General features: G+C 41.8%; 1 protein-coding gene across 1 annotated transcript in view; it reads left to right on the top strand.

Moving 5' to 3' along the window:
* ERC2 (ELKS/RAB6-interacting/CAST family member 2) overlaps positions 1-17,921 on the top strand; it is a gene marked incomplete at both ends in the record, with an annotated part of 834,864 nt that overhangs the window by 136,133 nt on the left and 680,810 nt on the right. The gene's annotated exons all lie outside the window — the stretch shown is intronic.

Here is a 17,921-nt window from a genome sequence, read left to right on the forward strand (position 1 = left end):
TAGTCTAAGAGGGCACAGAGAGTCGTACAGAAAACGCAGCCCAACGCATGCAACTAGTTTCCTTGAGCACCCGACCAAAGTCAGTGGGTGGCCCTTATCTTATCTCATCAAGAAGGGAGAGTGTGAAAAAGTTGTCTATAAAAAAAAAAAATCTCATTTTAAACTTGAACTCAACAAACAAGATTTGAGGCCTGAAAGGACCCTTCCCAAGAAAAATAGTGTACTGGCTTGTGAGAGCCATTTGTTATATTTGCAGGAATTTTGGTAGCTTGAAATTGGTCATGGTGGGAGTATTTACAACGTGGAAATCAGCAAGTGCTACTTCAGGGTCTTCTGCCCGCTTCGCCCCATCCCTGAAAGTCCGTTTTCCAACACACCTCTAAATAAGTGCCATGAAATGTTTATCCATGGTACACTAGGAAGAGGCAAGTTAAAAACAGTGCAAGAATTATGATTCTGAATCCATTAACCAGTCATAGTTCATCAGATATTTTCATAACAGCATCTGGATAGATGTTTATCTGTTGGGCACTATGAAGAGTGCTTTATGTTGATTCACATTTAATTCTCACAACCACCTCATTTGTTCATTCATTTATCCATTCATCCATCCACCCATCCATTCTGTGAATACTTATTGAGGATCTGGTTTTGAGTAATGATAACTGATAAAATTTGACTTCACGGTGCTTATATTTTATTGGGGTGAAACAGATAGCAGTTTAATAGTTAAACAGAGAAGTATCATGAGAAAAAGAAGAGGATGAAGTACAAGTGAGCTGGGTGGGGTCAACTTCATATTGGATAGTCAGGGAGGGCTTTTTGAAGGGGGTGACATTGTGAATTTGAATGACAAGAAGGAACCAGCCATGTAAGCCTCTCAGAAAACTCCTGTTAGATGGAAAGGCCCATGCCTAGGAGGTAGGTGCTATTATTTTGCCCATTTTGCCTGGGGAAACTGAGGGACGAGTGACATCAAAAATCTTGCCCAGTGTCCCACAGCTAACAAGCTGGTATTTGAATTAAGCTGCCTCCAGTCTCCACTCTTAAACCATATCTTACATATATTCCTGTTCTAGAAGAATCTTTCTCAAAGTGTGCTCCACAGAACAAGCTGTTTTGTGGGATATTGTTATGTGTTATGAGAGAAAAAGGGCTGCAGCTCTAAATGAACTTGGGAAAATGTTGAATTCCATAGAGCTTATTGAAGGGCTCTCAGACTCTCTCATATGCAAGTGTGCATCAGTTATTTCCAAGAAGGGGCCTGGGGAAGGCAGAGCCTCACAAACTTACTTGATTTGCTTTTCTCTTGTTGCACTGATGTTCTTTGTAAAAACACTTAGGAAAAATGCTATGCTAGAAAAGAAAAATTGTGCTTTTAATTTGTGACCTACAAAATATGTAATAATATACAAATAGTTGTTTCCCATGGCCAATTAACTGGGTAATTTCCTCGATTAGTTATTCTAGAAAGTAAAGTTTATTGTAAGCTGTTTCCATGTTCTCTACCGGGTTTTAGACTGTTTGTTCTTCTGTCAGGGTATTTTTTTTTTTTAGTGGAAAAATGTGGCTGACTGCTTTTGGTATTAAACCAGTAAGAATAACCCAGCTTGAATAAAGAAGTTGCCTGACCTCTGTTAATTTAAGTGAATCTAAAACAGGATGTAAAATGTACTTGAGGTTTTAAGTTCAGAGTGTTCCTGATTCCTTTTTCATTTTGCATGATTCAGCCCAGTTGGAGCTGAATGGTGTAATGCTGGGGAATGGAGTGTTAGTGGTTTTATGATTAATTCTCAGGCAGAGGTGTTGGACCTCATATAAACCCCATCTCCTGGAATACTGGCTTTGTTTAGCCCATTGTTTCAGGAGATTGAGAATTGGCAGGAGTTGCACATGGGGAGGGTTGGGTTGCTTTAGTGTCTTGTTGTCTTTCGGTGGTCTGGAAAAGACTGAGGGTGAAACCTCTTCTTTGCCTGGCAGGAAAAAACAACAAAAAGATTATGATCTCAACTTATTTGGAAGACCAGAACTACTGGCCAAGAACTACAACCGACAGGCTGATGTGAGCTGAAGTGTTGGCTACAATGCAGGCATTGCTCACTAGTGTAGTCTGATGCTTCTTGATACAGGTTGATTTGATAAGACATTGTTTGATGTGGTAATAGTTTACCTTGTTCTCCAGCTTTTTCCGCAGAGGACATACTGTTCCATATAAAGGTTTTAGTAATCAAGTACCCGAGGTACTACTGATCTCATTAAAGAAGGGTTTTCATACCAGGATCCTCCTGTATTCACTCTCCTTAATGTTTTCTTGGCTAATGCTCAGAAGAGAGTCAGGAGTCTTTGGATTCATTGTCCTGTAAGATGTTTGAGGGGAAAGGATATATGTTCTGCTGCCATGCTTGTCGATCTTCTATGCTAATACCCTTGGGCAGCTTGCTATTCTTTGAAAGGAAGGGCAGAAAAACACTTAAGTCATTGGGAGCCGCAATTGCTACTAACCCTGGACAAGTAAAGCCCCCAGGATACTGGGCCTAGGCTTCCCTCCATGCTGTTGGGGGTCAGGGAGGAGGAGGGCAAGGCAACATGAATTCTTGGTCTCCTCATTTACTTAGCCAAGTAAACTTGGACAACTTATCCAAGTTGTCCCTAGGCCAGCAGGAGATCCACCAAGGCAAAGTCTATGACCTAGACGTTCTTGAGCTCATAAGCCTTTTACTGACAGCTCAGACTTCACCTGTATAATCAATCTTCACCCTAGTCCACCCTCTCTCAGTACCAAATGGCCTTGTTCTCTTTAACACACACTTGTCTCCAGTTTGGTTGGCTGAGCCATGATTTTGCTGCTGCAGTCATTTCTAAATCTGACTGTACAGATTATACATTCTATTTCTACCAAGAAAGCTTATCACAGAAAATATTCCCAAACGCAAGTGACCATATAAACATAACATTTTATATCCTTTTTTTTGCAAGAGTTTTTCCTATATATAATAGAACCTAACAACGGCTCCCTATTTTAATAAAGTAAGTTTTAACATAATCAGTACCTTCCATCAATATTCCCAGACTTCACATATCGCCTGCAAGATGCTCAATAAATATTTGAAAGAGTGAAAAAATAGTTTAAAAGTACCTTGAGAGTTGCTCCGTGGTTTATTTTGTCAATATTGGACAAGTTTATAATGATGGTACAGAGCCATATTCTGTTGTTTTCTCTCATTGCTCTGTGTTTGGAGTGGAGCAGTAGCTTTGAGGGTAAGCTTAACTGGAAGTTTTATGTTTTTTCAAAATGTGTTGTACATCACTGGGCACATGTTGAGCATCCATGTACAAGGGTGCTGCGGGAGCATCCATGGCAAGTTTGTGGTCTTGTTCAGGGATTCAGTTGGGCAATAAGAGAAACAGCTCACACTTATGGAGGCTTATTCTCTCTTTTTTTTTTTTTTTTTTTTTTTTTTTGCCGTACGCGGGCCTCTCACTGTTGTGGCCTCTCCTGTTTCAGAGCACAGGCTCCAGACGCACAGGCTTAGCGGCCATGGCTCACAGGCCCAGCCGCTCCGCGGCATGTGGAATCTTCCTGGACCGGGGCACGAACCCGCGTCCCCTGCATCAGCAGGCGGACTCTCAACCACAGCGCCACCAGGGAAGCCCTGAGGCTTATTCTGTGTCAGGTGCTGTACTAAGTGAAAACTGTTGTCATCATCCCCATTACACAGATAATAGGGCACAAAGAGGTAAATAATTGTACCTCATCACAGATCAAGCACTGGAGCCAAGATCAGAACCTGGGAAGTCTAGCTCCAGAGTTTACACTTGTCACCACTACACACTACTGGTTGTTGCAGTGGTGCACTGAGAGGCCCTCGAATGGCACTTACATGCTGCGCAGCTTAGAGGTAGGAGAGCTGACAACTGGCTTCCTCCGTGATAAAGCTGGTCTTGAAAGGCAGGAAGAATTTCAACACGCAGATATGGTTGTAGAAGAGATAGTTGAGCCACATGTTAGAGGTGGGAACTGTGGTGGGTTTGGGGCATAGTGAGTTTGGAGCAGCTGAAACTCCACCTGTCAGGAGGGAAAGGAAATAAATCTCAACAAGTGGTTTGAGGTCAGGTCACTGAAGACTCTGAGCACGTGATACAGGAAGTTGGTCTTTACTTGGTACTCCAGGCAACCTTAGAAGGAATTTTCCCTGGAGAATGGCATGATCAGGAAAGATTGTCAGGTGCTAATTGATAGTAGATTGGATAGGAGGAGAATAAAGGCATGGAGATAAGTTGGAAGGATACTGTTGTTGTTCAGGTGAACAAGAATCTGAATCTGGGTGGTGGCCAAGAAATTGAAGGGCAAGGTCATCCCCACCTGCAGGCAGGACTTTGACAGCTCAGGAGCTGAGTGCTAGGAGCTTTGAGGGGCAGCCAATCACTGTGGGCCCTGGTAGAGGCAGGTGGTGGGGCAAGGGGCAGGAGAGAACTGTCAGGAGGAGGAGCTGGGGTTGAGGAAAGACTGTGGATGTGTTGAGTTTGATGAAATCCTGGTGGAGCTGTCCAGCCAAGGGTGAGAATATGGCTGAGGAAATGACTGAGAAGTTCTGCTCAGATGCACAAGGCATTTCTGGCTATTGGTCACTTTTTATTGTAGTTGTTTTCACACATACTTCATTATTTGTGACCACCAAGCTCCCAGTTTATATGATTGTTCTAAAGGCTGCCTTGTCACTTACTCTTACTATTATTTAGGAGGAGACCCTAGGAACTGCATACTTTTTCATGCTTCTTTTCTGAATAAGCACTTAATTTTGAATATGGTATCTTGAGATTACACGGACTTTTCATTGACTGATGCCTACTTGATACAGATTTCCTTTGCTCTCACTGAGTTCCATTTTCTCCAAGTATTTAATGCAGGATAGATCCCAATGAAGAATCTCTGCGGAAAAGCACTTTTTCTGGACCCTGCTAACAACACATCCAAAAACAGGATTTCATAACTTTCACCCTCACATTTCTGATGACACAGGGAATGTATTCATTTCTGTTTAGCAGCATTTGCCTTATCTTTAAATTCTAATACATTCTTTAAAGTTTAAACACTGCATGCTAATTTGAAATGGTCAAGGTTTTACCCCATATTGATTTTAATGAGTGTAATTGGTTGTTTTTTACAGTAACAAAGACTGATGGAGCCCCAGGGAGCCATTAGGCTCCAGGCATATTGCAACCTGTTGAGAAGAGAAAGTGGAAGGGTAAAGGGTGTTTGGGGAAGTGCCAGGGAGCGGGGAGAAGTCAGGAGGTTATGCTGGGAGAGACTCTAACAGGACTCTGTCCTCCTGCTGTACCTTGGGTGTGACTGCTTTTTGAAAACTACTCTTTTGGCAGCTGACCTAATTTATCATTTGGTGAAACAGTGCACCACAAACAAAAGCTCAGTGGTGAGAAAGTACTCCAAGCATGGGTACTGCAGGTACTTGAGTGTGTTCCACAAGCTGCAGCAATGGGAAGTTGCTCACCTGTAACAGAGTCCTGCGTGTCTTGGATGGGGATATTAGCTACCGTACATGTGGAGAGAGCTTTGTACTTTATAGAACACATTGCATTTTAATGATTTCCTCTGATGCTCCTGGTAACCCTGTGAGGAAACTGAGGCTCAGAGAGATGAAGAAGTGATGACAGGTAACATTTACCAGGTACTCATGAGCTAATCACTTTTCGGGGAGTGCTGTGTAATCCTCCCAACAATACTCTAGGGTAGGAGGTGGTTTCCTGCCTCTCAGATGAGGAGGCTGAGGCCCAGAGAGTCTGGTCCTGGTTCTCAGAGCAAGTAGTGATGGATCTAAAATTCAAAATTGGGCCTGCTGGTTCCGTGCATCTGTCCCTAACCACTCCTTGAAACGGCCAGGGATTTCAACCCGAAATCTCTGAACAGACAAAAGACGAGAATTCTGGTCTACTGACTTCTTGCTCAGGGATATTTTCTCTGTAAGTGGAAAAAATGCAAAAGGCTCTTTTTTTTTTTTTTCCTTGCCACGTCTTATCCGGGCCTGCTGAATTGGGGTTGGTAAGTCCATGAGGTCACCGAGCAGTGGAAGGTTAAACAGTGCCACATAGAAGGCAGTACCAGGGCTAGGCCTCCTCAGACCATGTGTGGCTCATTAAAATGAAGGTACTTGCTTATAATATGAAGCATGGTACTGCGTATATAGGCGTTCCATGAATTCCTAGGGAATAGGTGAATTTTTATAGCAGAGAATAAGGAAAAATTGGAGGTGCTTAGAGTCGGACCTTCTCCATTTCATCTGTTCAGTTAGCCTTCTTTTTCAACTTTTTTACTTCATCATTACCTCATTGCCTAAAAGAAATACTTTGCCTTCTCAAAATGACTTTACTTTTTATCTAGTTTTTGTTGGGTATTGTGGGTTTCTTTCTTTGTCAATTGTGAGATATTAAAATTGTATTTATAACCTCCTAATATGTGCCCCATTTCATTGCTCTTCCAATTGGCCAAAATTTGGTAAAGCAAAATCTACTTTCCTAGTCACCTGGCTTGGTTGAAAGGGATAGCTTTATTTGTGTTTCTAGTTTGGCATATAGGTCGAAGGATGCCTTAAATGTTTTGGGCAGAGTGTTAAATAAGGCAATGAGGATGGTTGCTGGTTGATTCCTTTGAGTGGCTTATAGTTACAGCAGTTGTAAAGAATGAAATAAACCCTCCTTACTAAAGGAAAAATATAATTATATGAGTAGTTTGTAGAAAAAGGAAAAAGAAAAATAAGTGAGATACTAGAGTGAAAATTCTAAAGAGTCACTCACTGCTCACTTAGATTAAGAGTTGGCAAACTGTAGCCTGTGGGACAAATGTGACCCACCACCTTTTTTTTTTTAAATGGCCTGGAAGCCAAGAGTGGTTTTTACCTTTTTAAATGGTTTCATTTGAAATGGTTATGTAAGTACCTATGTAATATCCTCTATTTTGCCTGTGGCCCTCAAAGCCTGAAATATTAACTACTTGACCCTTTAAGAAAGTGTGGAGATTCCTAATTTTGATGATAGGTAAACAGATTTTGAATCAAGAGATTTGGTAAAAAAACATACGGGCAATTAGTTATGTGCGGAGTATAAAAATCCTACTACTTTTATGTGTAACTTTCGAGTTTTTTTAAAATGGGGAGACAATTTTTTCATCATTTCTGCACATTTTTCTTTTTTTATTAGATCAGTGATTTTAATCTCCAGAATTACAGCACATAGGGTATTGCCAGTTATCACAAAAGTCTGCAGCTCTTTCAGGAGTGGTGGGTGTTAGGAAGGTAACCTGTGTGGATTAAAAAGGGAGTCTGGGGATTCCCTGATGGCGCAGTGGTTGAGAGTCTGCCTGCCGATGCAGGGGACACGGGTTCGTGCCCCGGTCCGGGAAGATCCCACATGCCGCGGAGCGGCAGGGCCCGTGAGCCATGGCCGCTGAGCCTGCGCGTCCGGAGCCTGTGCTCCGCAACGGGAGAGGCCACGACAGTGAGAGGCCCGCGTACAGCAAAAAAAAAAAAAAAAAAAAAAAAAAGGGACTCTGTGAAGTACTCAGTAACCTAGAAAGTACCAGAGAAATGGAGGTTGCCATTAAAACTCTGATAGATTTAGGAATTCTGACCTAATTAAAGCACAGGGTTCCAACTCGTCCTTCTCTTATGTTTTTTAAAATAGTGTTTATTGATACTTTTTAGGCTTATGCAGTTAGTGCTTTAAAAATCTGTGGCTGCTTTGAAGGAACTAGCATGAAAAAGAAAGTGGCCGTGTGTATACAGTTGTGTTAAAAAATATTTACTTATTGTAATTGTTGGCGTGCCATAGAATTGCTAGGTTTTCCTATGGGAAGTACTCTTATTTAGGTAAAGCTAGGACCTGGTCAGGATGACAGCTGAGCAATCCCCTTACCACTGGCTGTCCTTCCTTCAGCCCCCAAGGCAGTCAGATCTCTTTTGGTGATATGTGGTTGTATGAGTTGGGTTGCCAGTTGTTAGAGCATTTTTAGTGTTGGGGGAAGACCCTGCCTATTGATGTAATTTTGCTTTGTCGGTATGGGCCAGGGTTTCTCAATCTTGGCACTATTGACATGGGGGCAGGATGATTCTTTGTTGTGGGGACTGTCCTGTGCATTGTAGGATGTTTAACAGTATTCTGGGCCCCTACCCACTAGAGGCAAGTAGTACCTTTGCCCTTCCCTCAGTTGTGACAATTAAAAACATCCCCAGACATTGCAAAATATCCTCCGGGGACCAAAATCACCCAGGTTGTGAACTCTGGTGTAGAGTGATTGACAAATCCTTCTGGTGGTTGGCCTGTGGACATGGCGAATATAGTAATTCCCAACCCCACGTGCTTGAAACTCTGTTTTACTAAGGAAGGGCAACCCAGATCAATATACTTCTTGACCCAAAGACTGACCACAGGGGATACAACTAGGAAACAGATGTGCTGAGGGGAGGTGGGGGTTTAAGCCTGAAAAAAAAAACGAAAGTGCGATGTGTGTGTGGGGTGGGGGGAGAGAGAGAGGCTTTCTCCAACTTCCCCCCCGCTCCTTTCCTCTCAGAAAAGGTAGCAAAGAAATCTAAGGGAGGGATTTTGATCTGAGATACCACATGGGAAGGTTGGGACTTCGTGAGAATAAGAGACATTTATTCTCAGGAGGTAATACTAATGGATCCGTGAAGACACGTGACCTGACTTTTTGACTACTGGACTCTCACTATTAATTGGCAGTTTTATTTTTATTTATATTTATTTGTTTGTTTATTTAACATCTTTATTGGAGTATAATTGCTTTACAATGGTGTGTTAGTTTCTGCTGTATAACAAAGTGAATCAGCTATACATATACATATATCCCCATATCCCCTCCCTCTTGCGTCTCCCTTCCACCCCCACCCCTCTAGGTGGGCACAAAGCAGCAAGCTGATCTCCCTGTGCTATGCAGCTGCTTCCCACTAGCTAGCTATTTTACATTTGGTAGTGTATATGTGTCAATGCTAGCAGTTTAATTTTATAATAAATGTTGTTGTCCTTGCTTTCCCCTAAATGGCCTTTGAGTCTCCCTTTCTGTTTTTCAAATAAACATTTCTCCGCATGAACCACTATCCCCCCTCCCCCAACCCCAGCTCCACCAAACTTCAGAACAATTTTGGAGTGTGGTGATTTTATCATGTGGAAATGTAGTACAGATGTTCAGAATTACCTTTTCTTTCTCTTTAAAACATCATGACCACACATGCTTTGCTCTAAGTACTATTTAGCATTTTTATTATTACTATTAAAAAAATCTTGCCTCAGGCAGAGTCCCAGTAAATCTCAAGTAAAGGCAAATATTAAAATAGAAGTAAGTATTTATGCACGTCACACTAAAAATCTGAACTCAAATTTGGCTTTTTATGCAACTGAAACTTTTATTTTTTGACCCACTTAACCAAGTCCTCTAGTTTTACCCCTTTTCCTGACTCTAAAACTTTGAGTTCAGACTATAGGATTTTGTTGACCATCCTTCCCCCTTCTACCAGTTGTCTCTAGACTTGAGTTTTTCTCTTTATCCTGCATATATTTTTGAACTCAGCCTGATCACCTAATGAAATTTGTTGGGAGGATTTGGACCACCAGCATGAATTAATTAGCGCTTGTTTTTAAAGCTTATTAATGGAGGGAAGTTTTCTTCTCACAGACAGTCCCTCAGATGCATATAGCACTTAAACAGCCGAGTTTCTGCTGGGGCCAGTAGTATATACAGAGGAAATGCTGATCAACACCCAACACATCCCCCACTCAGAAACCTATTGATGGAGATTAGCTGCTGTTCCAACCTTAACTTCTTTTGGGTTCATTGATGCCACTTTCTTTTTATATTTCTTGGCCAGACTTAAATGTACTTCTCCAAATAGTTGTTAAAAAGGAAACATTTCTATTTAATCACTTGAACCCGGAATTGAGAGCTCTCTTCTCACTATGTATACTTTTTAGTTGCTGGAAATTAATCCTGGTTTAGACAAATGATCTTCTTTAAGGCAGTGCTTTTTCCATGCACATCCAAATAGAAATGCATTGCAAAGTGATTTCCTTTTAAAGGACAGTGGAGATATTTGTTGTTTTGGCAGGGTCCATACAGCAAGGAAGAGGCAAAACCTGACTGTGCCTTAGATAGTAGAAATAATACCCACTTAGTGTGAGTATTCCACCCTACCTTCATGATACCCAGCGGTGTTCCTGCCAACAGGTTTTTTTTGCAGTACTTTCATGACGCATGTCAAGGTTTAGACGATTTTAAAGACTCACGTTTTAGTTGCTTTAGAAGACAGAATGTTGCATAATTGTCCTTGCCAATTCCTCACTGGAAACACCGTAAAAACCTGCCAGGTCCTAACCTCAGTAGGTATCCTCAGGATGCTTTCTGAGCAACTGTTACAGATAGAGTGATCCTGGGAGTTTAGTGGAGACTTGAGGATGCTTGTGCCGAGTGGGGACTGTGACATGGGATGACACAGGATTCTCCAGAGGACATGAAACCTTTTTGGAAAATATGTTCTCTATTACCTCTTTTCTAGGCTGTGGTTATCTTTACATGCTGGCTCCTTGCTTTGTTGCCTTACAGACACAAATGTGTTACTTCTTGCACGGAGAACTCAAGGAGAATGGTCCAAAATGACCACATTTCCTGAAATCACAGCAGCCTTCCAAGGAACTTGTGTGGCACTGACTGTCTGAGGGTTATCACGGGGAAAGAGAAAGGTTCAAGGAATCTCATCTTGGGAGGTCCTGGCAGGGTGTTAATGGCATTAATCATCATGGCTCCTCACCAACAGTTCCTCACCACCACTGTTAAATGGAAGGCTGTCTGGGTGCCAGCCCAGAGCTCAGTGCTATACTAAGCTACTCCTCAGTGCAACCCTATGAGGTGTGGGTGCTGGGCAGCTAAGTAACTTGCCTAAGACCTCACTGGGGACTTGACCTCAGAAATGAGAATCATTGTATCATCTACTCTGTAGAAAGTCAAGGTAACTTCCAGTCATTTCTTCCCATTCAGTTCCTCTCCTTCTCTCTGATTGGTTCTTTTGAAACTTGCCATTTCCATTTAGGTTTCTCATCTGGTTTCTATTATGACTTCATTTAAAATCTTATCCTGTCTCTTCATATGTTGATTTCTTTCTCTTTTATTTTAAGCTCACTCCTTTTCTTGCCTTTCTGTTTCGATCTGCCGTTGTTTTACGGGGGTTAATTGTGTTGTCTTCTCCCAAGTAGCAGGGCTGGGCTTTTGCAAGAGACCTAAGAATGCTAGTGAAACTTACAGGAGACTTCTGGCAGGCCTAATTTTAATTTAATCAGCAGTTTTCTCTGCCTTCTACAAAACCTTTTCATCCACCTCTGAGTTTATTCTTTGGTTTCCAATGAAATGCTTATGCAAAACACTTTTCCACAGGGCTTGGCTCAACAAATGCCATTTATGTTTCCTTGAGGAAAGGTGAGGAGGGGATAAGTAAGAGTTACCTTCACATCAGTTGGTTTCCTTGTAAAGCAAGTCTATGCTCCCTTTACAAAACATAGATTTGTTTCTTAAGAATCAAACCTTGCCTGGTGGCATTTTATAGGTCACTTGTTTGGGCACAGGTGTTTGTACTGAGCTGAGCAGACTCAAGAGCGACCTTTGCTTCACCATCCTGGTTTCAGTTTGTAATCGCTTCAGAATGTTACAGAGTGGATTATATTGTATGGTAAATAGCTGCTTTGAATACCTTGAATAAAGTAACTTGAATGTAATACATGTGATACATGAATTACATGTAATGACGGGCACATACTAGGTGCTCAATAAATGTTAGCTTACCATTCTTTTTATTTTTTCTTTTTATTGAAGTTTTGTTGATTTACAGTGTTGTGCCAGTCTCTGCTGTATAGCAAAGTGACTCAATTATACACATATATACATTCTTTTTAAATATTATTTTCATTATGGTTTATCATAGGATATTTAGGATAGTTCCCTGTGCTATACATTAGGACCTTGTCGTTTATCCATTCTAAATGTAATAGTTTGCATCTACCAACCCCAAATTCCCAGTCCATCCCTCTCCCTCCCCCCCACCCCTTGGCAACCACAAATCTGTTCTCTGTGTCTGAGTCTGTTTCTGTTTTGTAGATAGGTTTGTTTGTGCCCTATTTTAGATTCCACATGTAAGTGATATATGGTATTTGTCTTTCTCTTTCTGACTTGTTTCACTTAGTGTGATAATCTCTAGTTGCATCCATGTTGCTGCGAATGGCATTATTTCATTCTTTTTTTTTACGGCTGAGTAGTATTCCATTGTATATATGTACCACATCTTTATCCATTCCTCTATCAGTAGACATTTAGGTCATTTCCATGTTTTGGCTATTGTGAACAGTGCTGCTATGAACACAGGGGTGCATGTGTCTTTTTTTTTTTTTTTTTTTTTTTTTTTTTTGCGGTACGCGGGCCTCTCACTGTTGTGGCCTCTCCCGTTGCGGAGCACAGGCTCTGGACGCACAAGCTCAGCGGCCATGGCTCACGGGCCCAGCCGCTCCACAGCATGTGGGATCCCCCCGGACCGGGGCACGAACCTGTGTCCCCTGCATTGGCAGGCGGACTGTCAACCACTGTGCCAGCAGGGAAGCCTGCATGTGTCTTTTTGAATTATGGTTTTGTCCGGGTATATTCCCAGGAGTGGGATTGCTGGATCATATCATAATTCTACTTTCAGTTTTCTGAGGAACCTCCATACTGTTTTCCATAGTGGCTGTACCAACTTACATTACCCCCAACAGTGTAGGAGGGTTCCCTTTTCTCTACACCCTCTCCAGCATTTGTTATTTGTAGACTTTTTGATGATGGCCATTCTGACTGGTGTGAGGTGACACCTCATTGTAGTTTTGATTTATATTTCTCTAATAATTAGTGATCTTGAGTATCTTTTCATGTGACTACTGGCCATCTGCATGTCATTTCTTTGAGTTTTGCAGCTTCTAGAGGCCAGCTGCAGTCCTTGGCTTGTGGCCCCTTCCTCCATCTTCAAGCATTTTCCCTCCATCTTCAGATCTCTCTTTCTATGACTTCTGCTTCTGTTGTCATGTTTCCTTCCCTGTAACTGTGATCCCCCTCTTACAAGGACCATTGTGATTACATTGGACCCACCCGGATAATCTAGGATGATTTTTTCATCTCAAGATTCTTAATCCTATCTGCAAAGTCCCTCTTGCCATGCAAGGTAAAATATGCACAGGTTTTGGAGATTAAGGCTTTGCCTTCTTTGAGGGGGGACAGTATTCAGCCTACCATACCCCCTGTATCCAATATATCACTAAGTCCTGTTTACTGTCTCTACAGACTCTTGGATCTGCCCATGTGTTTTCATTTTCATCGCTCTTACCTTTGGCCTGGTGTTCTTAACTAGTTTCCCAGCGCTGTACCTCATAATTCTTCACACTTGTTAGGGTTATCTTTGAAAAATGCTTATCTGTCCTTTCAGAACCCTCGGTTGCTGGGAGGACAAAGTACAAACTCCTGAGCCAGGCTCACAAGGCCTTGCTTTTCCAGTCTTAAGTCCTATTCCTTCTTTCTCCTCAACCTCCCAATCACCTCAGACTCTGGCTTTGCTCCACAACCAGCCTCTGGGCTCTGTCCCTATGTTCATGTGTCTCTCCTACTGTCTGCGGACACTGGGGACACCCTTACTCCTCCATCTTCACTTGACCAATTTTTATTTATCCTACATTATTCAGCCTACGTGTTACCTTCTCTAGAAGTCCTCAATTTCACTCCCTTACACTCTAGACTGAATTAGGGTCCCTGCCTGTGCAGGTATTTCTCAGAGAAATTATTAAATATCAATTTACTGTGAATATCCAAGGGAAGAACCCTCTCAACTTCACTGGTGCATCCACAGGACCTAGTACTGTCCTTGGTAGATGATAAGAACCTATAAATATTTGTGGATTGACTTTGGAGTGAGGCTGCATTGGAGTTCTTTTGTGGAGGACTAACTTTTTAGTTTGAACTACTTCTGGACTTACAAAAAGTTTGCAAAAATAGTGCAGAGTTTTCATGAGTCCCTCACCCAGCCTACCCCAATGTTAATATCTTACCTCACTTGAATATAAGTATTAGAACCATGAAATTAATGTTTCTGCCTGGTCTGGCACAATACTATTAACCAATCTAAGTACCCTATTTAAACTTCACATTTTTCTACCAATGGCCTTTTATGGATCCCACGTTGCATATAGCTGTTATTTCTCCTCGGTCTCCTCCAGTGTGTAATAGTTCCTTAGTTTTTCTTTGTCTTTCATGATCTTGGTACCCTTGAAGAATATTGACCAGTTATTTTGCTGAGTTTCCCTCAGTTCAGGTTCTTCTGATGTCTTCTTATGATTGGGCTGAGGTTTTATATGTGCCTGGCAATAACACTACAGAAATGGTGCCATGTCCTTCTCAGTGCATTGGATCTTGTTGCTCATGATGTTGCTGTGCCTTATTACTGCTGATTATACCAGTCTGAGCTCTGCTTTGGGATCCTGGCATATTAAGTGGTCTGTGGTCATTGTCATCAACATGGCTGACATTTATTAATCACCTGTTGTATGTGCCAGGCACTGCTCTGAGCACTTTAGATGGAGGAACTCACTTAATCCTCACAAGAACCTAATGGAATAGAACCTATTAATCTCCCCTTGTTACAGATGAAGAAATGGAGTCATAGGGAAGTGGATTACCCTGTCCAGAGCCTTATAGGGAGTCACAGTCAGGATGGACTCAAGGCCCATGCTCTTAACCCTCAGATGACACTGTCTCCTTTGTGTGTGTGAGAGAACCAGGGGGTGCTGTTAGTGCAGCATTCGGGGTCACAAAGGCTTCTTATGGGGCAGTTATAACCCACACTCTTTCTACAACTGGCCCCCATACTGGTCCCCTTAGTCCTGTACCCGCCAATTAGGAGCTAGCTTTGAAAGTCCAGGAGGCTGTTTGTGGAGAGGAATTGAAGTGATGACAGTGGGAGCAGACCGGAAATAGAAGGGAATGCCTTGAAACAGGAGCCACATTGTATGGTAGCTAAGAATGTGAAGATGAAGAGGGTGGAGATATCAGAGAACGCTGGAGTTTTCAGCTTGGGTGACAGGGTCACTGATAATGTTTATGACAGTCATGAGGGAGGCAGGGTTTTGGGAGGGGAAGATTAATTTGACCTTTGAAAATACATGTTTGCCTCTCAAGGCAGAAGACTGGGCTGTTCATGTGGATTTGGGATCATTTGTAAGAGGAAGGGAAGAGCCCTTGTAAAGGGAGGAGGGCCCAAAGGCATATCTGGGGCCTATCTGTGTTCAGGACCAAGAAGGAGGAAGGGAAGCAGTGAAAACAAAAACTGAGAAAGGATTATTTAGAAAGGAGGGAGAACCCAGAAAGCTGAGTGTTCAAGGATAGAGAGTTCATTGATTCATTCATTCATTGATTCAGTCAGTCATTTTATTGAGAGTCTTCAACTCTAAACTATGTTTCGAGGGGGACACTGAGATGACAAAAACCCTGTTATGGTAGCTGTGTTAGTGTGGGACCTTCAGGCTAGGTCCCTAGGGATGAGGAAAAGTTCATTGATAAGGTAGGAAAGACAGAAGGATTTGTATAGCCTGGGGGCTTGATATGTTAGCACACGTGTCCTATGTTAGATGCCCACTCCCCCTAAAACTGTATGAATTTAACTGAACCTTAACTTACTCCTAAATTGTATTCAAATGTACAATCTTCCTAAAGTATATGCTATAAGCAAACAAATGACACGTGAAGATTCTCTTAACACCACAATAAGGCATGGTTACTTCAGTAAAAAAAAAAAAAAAAAATTGAACTAGTTTTTTGGTATTATGAACAGTGAAGATTCAGATGAATGACTGGTTTCTTTACTGACTTGGGAATTGGGTGGATGCTGGGTGCAAAGCACTGCAGTATCCCAGCACATTATTGATGGTAAGTAGCAATAGCTAAGGCTGAATAATAAAAGATGGTTTCATGTGATCCTTGTCAACAGGGTAAATGTTTGTGCTGCCAGAACAGGAAATTATAAAATTTGCATCTAAAAATAATCCTATCCTTTGCCTTTTCAATTGTGACCTCCAGTGCAAAGAAATAAGGATCTCACAGAAACTCTGAGCAGTGTGTGAAACCCTTCTTTGTAATCAACTGATTTGATTTTCTTCAGTATAATGGCAGAATATTTGTGAGGAAATTAAACTTCGTCATACTCTAGACATTGCTTGCATTTCTATTGGGCTTTCAGGAGAATTTTTGAAATACTAGAGCTACCTTTGACCCCAGTGCAAGTTTGCAAAACTGCAGCAGCTTTGGAAGAAGTTTAAATGAACTTGGGGCCTCTAAAGCAAGATTTCTCAACTGTATCACTGTGACATTCTGAGCTAGATAATGTATTGTTGGGAGTGAAGGGCTGTCCTGTGTGTTGTAGGATGTTTAGCAACATTCCTGACCTCCACCTGCAAGATCCAGTAGTACCACCACCCCTAGTTATGACAGTCAAGTGTCTCTAGACATTGCCAGATGTCCCTCAGAGGGGCGGGGCCCAAAATTGTCCGCAGATGAGAACCACTGGTCAAAGCTCACTACTCAAAATGTGGTTCAACAACCATCAGATCATGGGCATCTTCTGGGAGCTTGTTAGAAATGCAGCATCTCAGGCTTCCCTCAGGCCTCTGGAGTCAGAACCTTCATTCATAAGATGTGCAGGGGAAGGTTTGAGCACATGAAGGTTTGAGAAGTGCTGACCTAAAGCTCTGCCCAGGTCAGTGTGGTGTAGCAGAAAGGCAAGAGCTTTGGAGCTAGCTATGGCTTATCATTAATAGCTGTGTAACCTCAGGCAAGTTGTTCAACCTCCCTGTGACTCAGATTCCTCCTCTGTAAAATGGGACTAAGAAAACCTCTGTGCTCTGAGAATAAAATGGGGGAATCCAGGTGAGGCAGCAAAAGAGGCAGCTGGCCCTCATTAGGATCTTAATTGGGCTGGTTTCCTTCCCTCTCTTTATAAAGCTGTTTTACTTGGCCTTGCTGCTGCTGCATTCACTGTTACTTGTAGAGATGATTTAAGAGGGGGAAGAAAAGCAGTATGTCTAAATGCTCCACAAGTAGAGCAGGCCATAAAAAAATCTTGTTTACAGATTTTTATTTTTGAATAATTATCTACTTTCTTTAAGCTGTGGCTTTTGTGATCTGGCCTTCTCATTGCTTGGGAAACTGGGATCCCATTTCTGGAAAACCCATTATTTTGGGCGTTGTGAACTATTAATGGTCTCATTTAGAGGCCAGAATCTAAAGGTGGGAAAGTTGAAGCTGATGGCAGCTAAATGTAAAACTGTTTAAAGGAAGAAGAAGCTCACATGGTAAATTTGATTCCTGTGCTATAGCAAGTGGATTTTGAAAAGGGGCAGTTGTTTTTATTACCATTAGTAAAATCTTTGGTTATGCAAGATAAGAATGCACATTTTTGCCTTGGGAATAAACTGATTGCTCTGAGACTCCTAATTTTCCCCTTTTCCTCTTTCTCCCACCATGACATTGCCTTGATATAAAAGCATATATTTTAAAATTTCTTATCCTTATGTATATAATAGCTGTTTTCATGGCTTTGAGCCAGTAGTCTAATCTGACATAGATGATTCTTTTTTTTTGCAAAATGCATTAAAAATAACATACAATACAGGTACATACATGCACATGTGCAAATCACACAAACAAACAATATAAGAATCTGACTTGTCAGGACAATTTTTAGGCAAATCACAAGTAACTAGTTTATTACAGCTGTGATGCTATGAAGATGAAGGGACATTGACCAGAACCAATGTACAGTTGTGTAGATTGGGCACTGCACAACTCT

This window comes from Leucopleurus acutus, assembly GCF_964270905.1.
Source record: "Leucopleurus acutus genome assembly, chromosome: 10".
Lineage (NCBI taxonomy): Eukaryota > Metazoa > Chordata > Mammalia > Artiodactyla > Delphinidae > Leucopleurus > Leucopleurus acutus.